Source organism: Sturnira hondurensis, unplaced genomic scaffold, assembly GCF_014824575.4.
Source record: "Sturnira hondurensis isolate 20B ecotype Veracruz unplaced genomic scaffold, ASM1482457v3 Scaffold0001538, whole genome shotgun sequence".
Lineage (NCBI taxonomy): Eukaryota > Metazoa > Chordata > Mammalia > Chiroptera > Phyllostomidae > Sturnira > Sturnira hondurensis.
Window position 1 is genome coordinate 649977 of NW_028074169.1, and position 9942 is coordinate 659918.

The following is a 9942-nucleotide window of genomic DNA, read 5'->3' on the forward strand; positions in this document are numbered from 1 at the left end:
GAAATCAAGAAAAAATTCCATTTAATATAGCAAAAAGAAACATAAAATATCTGGGAATAAACCTAATTAAGGAGGTAAAAGACCTGTATGCAGAAAACTACACAACGTTGAAGAAAGAAATAAAGGAAGACACAAATAATGGAAACATATACTGTGTTCATGGATTGGAAGATTTCACATCATCAAAATGGCCACATTACCCAAAGCAATCTACACATGTAATGCAATACCTATTAAAGTACTAATGGCATATTTCACAGACATAGAACAAACAGTTCAAAAATTTATATGGAACCATAAATGACCCTGAATAGCAGCTGCAATTTTGAGAAAGAAGAACAAAGTAGGAGGGATCACAATACCTGATAACAAACTGTATTACAAAGCCACTGTAATCAAAACAGCCTGGTACTGGCATAACAACAGGCACTTAGACCAATGGAATAGAATAGAGAGCCCAGAAATAAGCCCAACTCCCCATGGTCAATTAATATTGGACAAAGGGGACAGTAACATAAAATGAGGTAAAGATAGCCTCTTCAACAAATGGTGTTGGGAGAACTGGACAGCTAAATGCAAAAAAAAAAATGAAACTCAAACACCAACTTACACCATACACCAAAATAAACTTAATGTGGATAAAAGACTTAAATATAAGCCGTGACACCATTAAAGCCCTAGAGGAGAGCATTGGCAGGAAAATCTCAGATATTTCATGCAGCAACATTTTTACTGATATGTCCCATAGAGCAAGGAATATAAAAGAAAGAATAAACAAATGGGATCCCATCAAAATAAAAAGCTTCTGCATGGCTAAAGAAAACAGTATGAAAATAAAAAGACAACCAACTGTATGGGAATACATATTTGCCAGTGATACCTCAGACAAGGGTTTAATCTCCAAAATATACAAGGAACTTACATGACTCCACCCCAAGAGACAAGCAACCCAGTTAAAAAGTGGGCAAAGGACTTGAATAGACACTTCTCCAAGGAGGACAACAGAGGATCCAAAGACACATGAAAAGATGCTCAAGATTGATAGCTTTCAGAAAGATGCAAATTAAAAGCACACTGGGATTCCACTTTACACTGGTCAGAATGGCCATCAAAAACCACACAACAAAGAACAAGTGTTGAAGAGGTTGTGGACCAAAGGGGATCCTAGTTCATTGTTGGTTGGATTGCAGACTGGTACAACCACTACAGAAAACAGTATAGAATTTTCTCAGAAAACTAAAAATGGATCTGCCTTTTGACCCAGCAATTCCACTGCTAAGATTATATCCCAAGAACCCTGAAACACTGATCCAAAAGAACCTATGCACACCAATGCTCATAGCAGCACAATTTACAATAACCAATTGCCTGAAGTAATCTAGGTGCCCGTCAGTAATTGAATGGATGAGAAAACTATGGTACATTTACACCATGAATCTTTATGAAACAGAAAGAAAGAAGAAGCTCCTACCCTTTGCAACAGCATGGATGGAACTGGAAAGCATTATGGTGAGTGAAATAAGCCAGGAGGTGAGAGACAAATGCCATATAATCTCACCTTTAACAGTAACCTAAACAACAATACAAATAATCAAGCAAAATATAACCGAAGACACTGAAATAGAGAATGCGGGACAGAGACCAGAGGGGAGAGGGTAGGGAATTTCAGGAGAAAAAGGTAAGAAAGGTTCACAGGAACTAGTATAAAGGACACATGGGCAAAAACTAGGGGGGGTGGAAATGGGAATGATGTGGGGTACATTGGGGGTGGTGAGCTGGGATGGGAGTAAAAGATAGAAATGTGCACTTGAACAACAATTAAAATAAGTACCTTAAAAAATTTATTTTGGACCATAAACAGCCCTGAATAGCTGCAGCAATTTTGAGAAAGAAGAAGAATGTAGGGGAGATAACTGTACCTGACATTACACTATATTACAAGGCCACAGTAATCAAAACCATCTGGTACTGGCATTATAATGAACATACAAATTAATGGAACAATATAGAGAGCCCAGAAGTAAACTTATCTCTCTATGGTCAATTAATATTCATCCAAGGGGTTGAATGACATGTAATCAAAATAGCCTCTTCAATAAATGGAGTTGGGAGATCTGGACAGCTACACGCAAAAAAAACCCTGAAACTTGACCACCAACTTACACCATACACACAAAAAATAAACAAGACGGATAAAAATTTAAATTTAATTCATGATAGCACAAAAGTCTTAGAGGAGATCATAGGCAGGAAAATCTCAAATATTCCACCCAGGAATATTTTTTGTGAAATCTCCCCTAGAGCAAGGGACATAAAAGAAAGAATGCACAAATGGGACTTCATTAAAACAAAAAGCTTCTGCGTGGCTAAAGAAATGAAAAGGGAACCAACTATATGAGAAAACATATTTGCCAGTGATATTTTACAGAAGTGTTTGATCTCCAAAATATATAAAAAACTCACACAACTCTACACAAAGAAGTCAAACAATCCAATTAAAAAATTGGTAACAGACCTGCAGAACACTTCTCCAAGAAGGATGTACAGAAGGCCCAGAGACATATGAAAAGATGCTCAGTATCACTAGCCATCAGAGAGATGCAAACTAAATGCACAATGTGATACCACTTCACATGAGTCAGAATGGGCAACATAAACAAATTGACAAAAAAAAGTGCTGATGGGGTTGTTGAGAAAAGCAAACCCTAGTGCAATGTCATTGGGATGCACACTGGTGCAGCCTCACTCGGAAACAGTATGAAACTTCTTCAAGAATCTAAAAATGAAATTGCCTTTTGACTCAGCAGTTCCACTGGTGAATTTACACCCTATGAATCCTGAAACACTAATTCAAAAGAACCAACACACCCAAATGTTCATAGCAGCTCATTTACAATAGCCAAGTGATGGAAGCAGCCTACCTGCTGATTCATAAATGAGTGGATCAAAATACTACAACACATTTACACAATGGAATACCACGCAGCTGAAAGAAAGAAGTAGCTCCTACCCTTTGGGACAACATGGATGGAACTGGAAAGTGTTATGCTAAGTGAAATAAACCAAGTGGTGAAAGGCAAATACTATATGTTCTCACCTATATGTGGAGCCTAATTAACAAAACAAACTGGCAAGCAAAATATAGCCAGAGACATTGAAATCAATAACAAACTGACAATAACAAGAGGTGAAGGGAGAGGGAATAATGTAGGAGAGAATGGGAAGGGATGTAAATGAACATGAATGAGAGATCCACTGGTGGACCAAGGGAGATGGTGTTGGAGGTGGGATGTGGGCATGGGTAGGGTGGGGGACAGTGATGGTGGGAAAATGGAGACAACTGTATTTGAACCTCAATAAACAAAAGAAAAAGAAAAAGAATAATTGTTCACCTAAATTGTATACCAATTAATATGTGAGGCACCTGGGGGCTTTGTGGAGCTGGTCCACAATTAAGAAGTATGCCGAGAGGATTTAAAGTAGACTAATGAGGCAACACAATCACCAAAACCAGGAGAATCCTGTGGGTAACCCTGGCCAGTGGAGCTCTCCCAGTTGCCATGGAGGAGAATAAAGAGTCACCCCAGACTCAATCTTTTTGCTCTGGTAGGAAAGGGGTCGTGATTTCCTCTAGTGGAGAATGCCCTGAGCCCTTCTCTAACATGGCTTTTATTAGGGTAGTGAAGTGCATAGGGATACAGCACAAGTGCATACCTTATCAATCAACGTCCAAAGGGCTAGAATCATAAAAAAACTGACACCATCTACAGATAACAACTGAAGAAACACATAAATCTTTTCAGGTCAGGGTCTGTGAGACATGCAGATGCCAGATGGTTGTAAAGGCATTTGTCATGAAGTAGAAAGTTTCACTCATTATACCTTGATCTCAAACATCTGAGTTATACTGATGGGGCTTATAACTGGGAAGAGCAGGCTTCAAAGTAAAAAATGTATATCTCAGGCCTGATTTCCATAGGGACCCTCGATGCGAGAGTCAGATCATTTCTATCACCTGCATGTTTTCCTGGTTTTCCAGGGAGTCTTACTAGCTCCTTTCAGAGCTTGCTTTCAGGGGACTACAGTCTCTGAAATCACACAGAGGGGTCTCCAGCAGAAGCCAGACTGTCTTAATTCAAAATAATGTATGCACCCCAATTTTCATAGCATCACAATCTACAACAGCCAAGTGCTCGAAGCAACCTAAAAGCCCATCAGTAAATGAATGGATCAAAAAACTTGGTACATTTACACAATGGAATACTATGCAGCAGAAAGAAAGAAAGAAGGAACTCCTATAGTTCATGACGGCATGGATAGAACTAGAAAATATTATGCTAAGTGAAATAAACAAGGAGGGGAAAGACAAATGTCATATTATCTCACCTATAAGTGGAATCTAGTGAACAAAACAAACAAGTGAGTAGAATAGAACCAGGGACATGGAAATAAAGAACAGTCTGACAGTTACTAGATGGGAGGGGGGAGGGAGATAACAAGGGAACGAGGGTAAGGGTTGAAACAAGGAATAAGTATAAAGGACCCATGGAGAAGGACAACCAGAGGAGGGAATTGAATGTCAGAGGACAGAGAGGGAAGAACAATGGGGGTGGAGATGGGGACAACTGTAATTGAACAACAATAAAAAAGGAAAGAAAAATTAAAAAAGAAATGAACAACAACAAATAGAAATATGAAAGAATAAAAGAAAGAGAGAGAGAAAGAAAGAAAGAAAGAAAGAAAGAAAGAAAGAAAGAAAGAAAGAAAGAAAGAAAGAGGAAAGAAAGAAAGAGGAAAGAAAATAAGTTAGATCCCAGAAATAAGATGTGCACTAGGTCTGTGGCATGATCTATTTCTGGCACTGTCTATCTGTCTGGTAGTGCACTGTCTGGCACTGTCTATCTCCCCACTCCCATGAGATGGAGCTTGGACGTCCAGCCAGCTGGGTACTTAGACTGGGATCTCAAAGTTGTGTATTCAAGTTGACACATCATGTGCACCAAAATAACAGAATATCTCTTTATATATTTTTGTCTCAACATTTTAAATAGTCGATTACAGTGCATATTTTTAAAGTTTACAGGAACAATTATAAAGGACATATGGACAATACAAAGGGAGTGGAAACACGGAATGGAGGCAGGGAGGGCTGGGGTTGTGGAAAGGGGTGGGGGGAAAAGGCAGAAAACTGTACTTGAGCAGTAATGAAAAAAAAGGTGCTCCAGTAGAGGTATGCTGTGTACAGAAACTTGTGGACATTATTTATAAAGAAGTGTGCATACCCTGTGTTATCATAAGTAACTAGATATTTATAAAGGAAAGGAGCAAAGGGAATCAGACATTTATTAAGTGTAATAAACTAGGAAGCATAAGCCTGCTTGCTTCCCTAGGAAGTTACAGCTTCATGCACTCCCCAAGAAACCATTGGTTCCCAACAGATCACTAGGGGGAGGGATAGAACAACAAAAGGGGAAGTAAGTACATGCACAGTGTGAGCCAAGATGGCAACCACAGAGGCCTGTCGATTCAGTCTTGGAAAAGAATAGATTAGTTAGGAGGTGGATCCATCAGAAGCCTGTTAATTAGTAAATCTAAGAGTGTCTGGTCCATCTCAAGCTTGAGAAAATATAATCAGCTTAACAAAATACTCCCTTCTCCCTCTCCCCTTCCCTTGCACTGTCTCAACACATGCTTTCCCATTCATGTATGCATTCTCTGTCTACAGCAGCCATGTTGGATGGGTGGCTACACAGACTGTGAACATCAACCCTAGCCAAGGCACAACGGGGATAATAAGCTAAGCTACCCAGAGGGTGATAAAGGTTGGACTGCACTAAGCTTTGATATGGACTAGCTTTAGCATGTTACAGAATCTCTGGTCACTGGCCCTGTTTCTGGGCCTGATGAGGGTAGGATTGGACTTTTTCCATGGTGGGAAGGATGAAAACTGGATACTAGAAACCTAAGGGAATGCCTTTGGTTTTGCATCTGGCCCAGCAAATAAATCTTATCACCAACTTTATCTTCTCTTGTGACTCTCCTGGAATTCTGTCATTGTGATACTACTAGTACTCCACTTCCACTGACAACAATTAGGTGTTTTACCATAAAGATGCCCAATCAAATTCAAAGCTTTGTTTTGGAAGATTGATGGAAAGCTAAATGTGATGTAGGGTACTTCTCCAGTAGCTTGAAGTCATTTGGAATCAGCAAATGACTCTAAAGTCATGGTTGCCTCTATCTGGACTGGCACCAAGACTCAAATCCAGTAAGATGAAGGGAGTCAGATGGAAGGTCTCTTATGCGGGAGTCTTGTCTATTTGGACCACTAGATCCTGGCATCAGCAGGTATAAAAATATGTATTAACTTGTTGGTTAAATATGAATGATTACCTACCACCAGTTTTTCTTACCAACATCTTTTAAAATGAAATTTAAATAAAAGTGAGCTTAACAGAAATGCAGTCAAGTCAGTCAGTCTTTGGAAACTTCCCAATTGTTTTCCACATGCAATACCCCTTACGGCCTCTGGCTGCACCTCTCCTAGAAACCACTGTCTTCCTCATGTTCCTGGTGCTTCAATACTTGGGGCTTGTCAGAATTATGCCTATTACCTCCAACCTTTTCTTCAAGGCTGGGAGTCCTTAAAGAGCAATTTTCCTGTGGGGCAAAAAAGCCTGGGATAAGGACCTGAAATTGAGCTAGGCTTTGGCTCTGAGTGGACTGGTCATGTGGTGGGCCCTTTGCTTCTGCCTGAAGTGATCTTATCTTTTTATCCCAGCAGCACTGGGCAGCAACCTCTGTAGGTACGCAACTTCATTTTGTGTTCAGATCAAATTGAAAGTGTTAAATGAAAAATAAAATGACTTTCAAAGTGAGAAAGAGAAAACATTTATGGAAATCAATAAGAATAGCTATTCTGGAATCATTAGTTCAATCAGAAGCTCAAATAACGTTTCAATTAGGTGACAAAGGCAATGAATATTTACAAAAAAGAAAAGGGGAACAGTTATATCAATAGAAGGAAGGCATTCATATTGGTGCAGAGAAAGTAACATAGTCATGTTGATTCTAAACAATGTTTTTTTTAAATTTCCAGTCTAGCAATTATAACTGCTTTCTTGTTATCTTCACAAATGGTTCTTTCACAAAGAAGGAGACACAAAGAAGGAGAAGGTCACCAAGGAACATGTATAAAATACCTGGGGCAAAGCCAAACAGGTGAAGATTGAGGGTGCAAAATGGGGTGAGTGTGGCGGGGGAAGGTGTTGGCAAGAAAATGAAGACAACTGTACTTCAACAACAATAAAGAAATGCAAAAAAAAAAAAACAAACCCAGTTTGCATCTCTATGATGATTAGTGATGTTGAACATTTTCACATAAGTCTACTGGCCATCTATCTGTATGTCCTCTTTGAAGAAGTGTCTATTCAGATCCTTCACCAATTTTTTAATTGGATTGTTTGTCTTCCAGGTGTTGACTTGAGTACATTTTTATGTATTTTGGAAATTAAGCTCTCATCTGATGTATCATTGGCAAATAGTTTCTCCAATACTGTGGCTCCTCTTTTCATTTTATTGATAGTTCCTTTTGATTTGTAAAAGCTTTTTAGTTTGATGAGGTCCCATTTGTTTATTTTTTCCTTTGTTTCTCTTATCATAGGAGACATATCAGCAAAAATAATGCTGTGAGAAATGTCTAAGACTTCATTGCCTGTGTTTTCTTCTGAAGTCTTTATGGTTTTTTCAACTAACATGTAACTCTTTTGTCCATTTTAAATTTATTTCTGTGCATGGTGTAAGTTGGTAGTCTAGTTCTATTTTTTTCATTTATCTGTCTAATGTTTCCAACATTCTTTGTTAAAGAGACTTGTTTTTACTCTATCATACAATCTTGCCTCCTTTGTCAAATATTAATTGGCCACAAAGACATAGGTTGATTCCTTGGCTCTATGTTCTGTTCCATTGATCTATATGTATGGTTTTATGCTAGTACTAGAGTGTTTTGATTATGAAGACCTTGTAGTATGGTTTGATATCAGGTTTGTCATACCTCCAACTTTGTTCTTCTTTCACAAGATTGCTGAGGCTATTCAGGGTCATTTGGATTCCATATAAAGTTTTAGAATGTTTGTTCTATATCTTTGAAATATGTCATTGGTATTTTAACAATAATTGCATTGAATCTATGCATTGCTTTGGGTAGTATGGACCTTTTAATGATGTAATTTCTTCAAATCCATAAACACAGTATATGCTTCTATGTATTTGCATCTTCCTCAATTTCTTTCTTCAATGTGCTATACTTTATAAGTATAAGCCTTTTACTTTCTTGACTAAATTTATTCTTAGATACCTTATTTTTGCAATAATAAATTGAATTTTTCTTAGATTTTCTTTTTAATAATTCATTATTGGTATGTGAAAATGCTACTAATTTCTGAAAACTACTTTTGTATGTTGCAACTTTGCTAAATTCATTTATTAGATCTAGTAATTTTATGGTGGATCATTTGGAGTTTTCTATGTATAACATCATGTCATCTCCAAATAATGGCGGTTTTACATCCTCCTTTCCAATTTAATACCATTTTATTACTTTTTATTTGTAGTAGGACATCCCATGCTATGATGAACAAGAGTGGTTAAAATGAACATCCCCATGGGGAATCAGGCCTGCATTGTACCTAGACTGCCATGAGACTTGTTTTTTGCTAAAACTCCCTAACCCTGAATGGAGGCAGCAAACATTTACTGCATATCTTTAAAGTAACTTCCTAAAATCCATGCTAAACATTCAAAAGATGAGTGTAACCAGTTCCAACACTTTTCCCTTTGCATTTGCAAATATCCTTCTTCTGTGGTGTGATTAGTAGTATCCTCTCCTTAGTTTTCTGTAAAAGGTAACCACCTAAAGTGAACATGAGCATAATAAATGAGTACCATCATGTAATGTGCCCAGAAAAGCAATAAAAGCTTGTCAAGGCAAGGGCCGAGGCTTTCCTCCTGTTGAGAGAAAAGCTGCACTATCCCTTTTCCTTCACAGGACTCAGTAGTCCATGTGAATTTGTCATGTCTCATCTATAACACTGTGGACCCCACAAGCCGGTGTCCGCATCGCATCTCTGTCTTGTTCCTGATCTTAAGAAAAATGGGTCTACGGCCAGCGTTGGGGCGTCTGCCACAGAGGACTCAGCGGGAGCCCAGCAACTAGGTGGCAAATTGGGTTGAAGATTACAGTTAACAACATATAGAGCCTAAAGATCTTCTATCTCTTCTCTGCCAGCTGTGACTGTAAATATCATAAAGTACTCTCCTGCTGTCATAAATCATTTTGCCTCCCCCTCCAGCTGATCACACACACACAAAGAAAGGAGTAGGTGGAAGTGGAGAATATCAAGATACCTGCAGGAGACTGTACCACTGAATTTCACAGGAATTCTACCACAGATGTTCACACCATAAACCTACGGAGTCAGAACAGATCAATTTAAGAAGCTGAAGCTAACAAGAAGAGTCTCATAAGCAATGGGAAGACAAAGAAACAATGCCCAAATGAAAGAAAAGGTGGAAGTCTCAGAAATAATGACAGATGAAAGAGAGGCAAGTCAGCTATTAGATATTGAATTCAAAGCACTAGTTATCAGGAAATTCAAAGAGCTCACAATAAGCTACCAGAAACTAGAGGGGAGCTACCAGAAACTAGAGGGGAGCTACAATGTGCTCTCTGCAAACTATGTCAACATGAAAAAGGAAATAGAAGCTATCAGCAAAGGCCAAGAGGAAATGAAGAATACAGTTTCGGAACTGAAGAACACAGTAGAAGGAATGAAAAGCAGGATCCATGAGGCAGAAGATCGGATCAGTGAGTTGGAGGACACAGTAGAAAGAATCTCCCAGAAAGAGCAAGAAAGGGAAAAGAGGCTCAAAAAGAATGAAGAT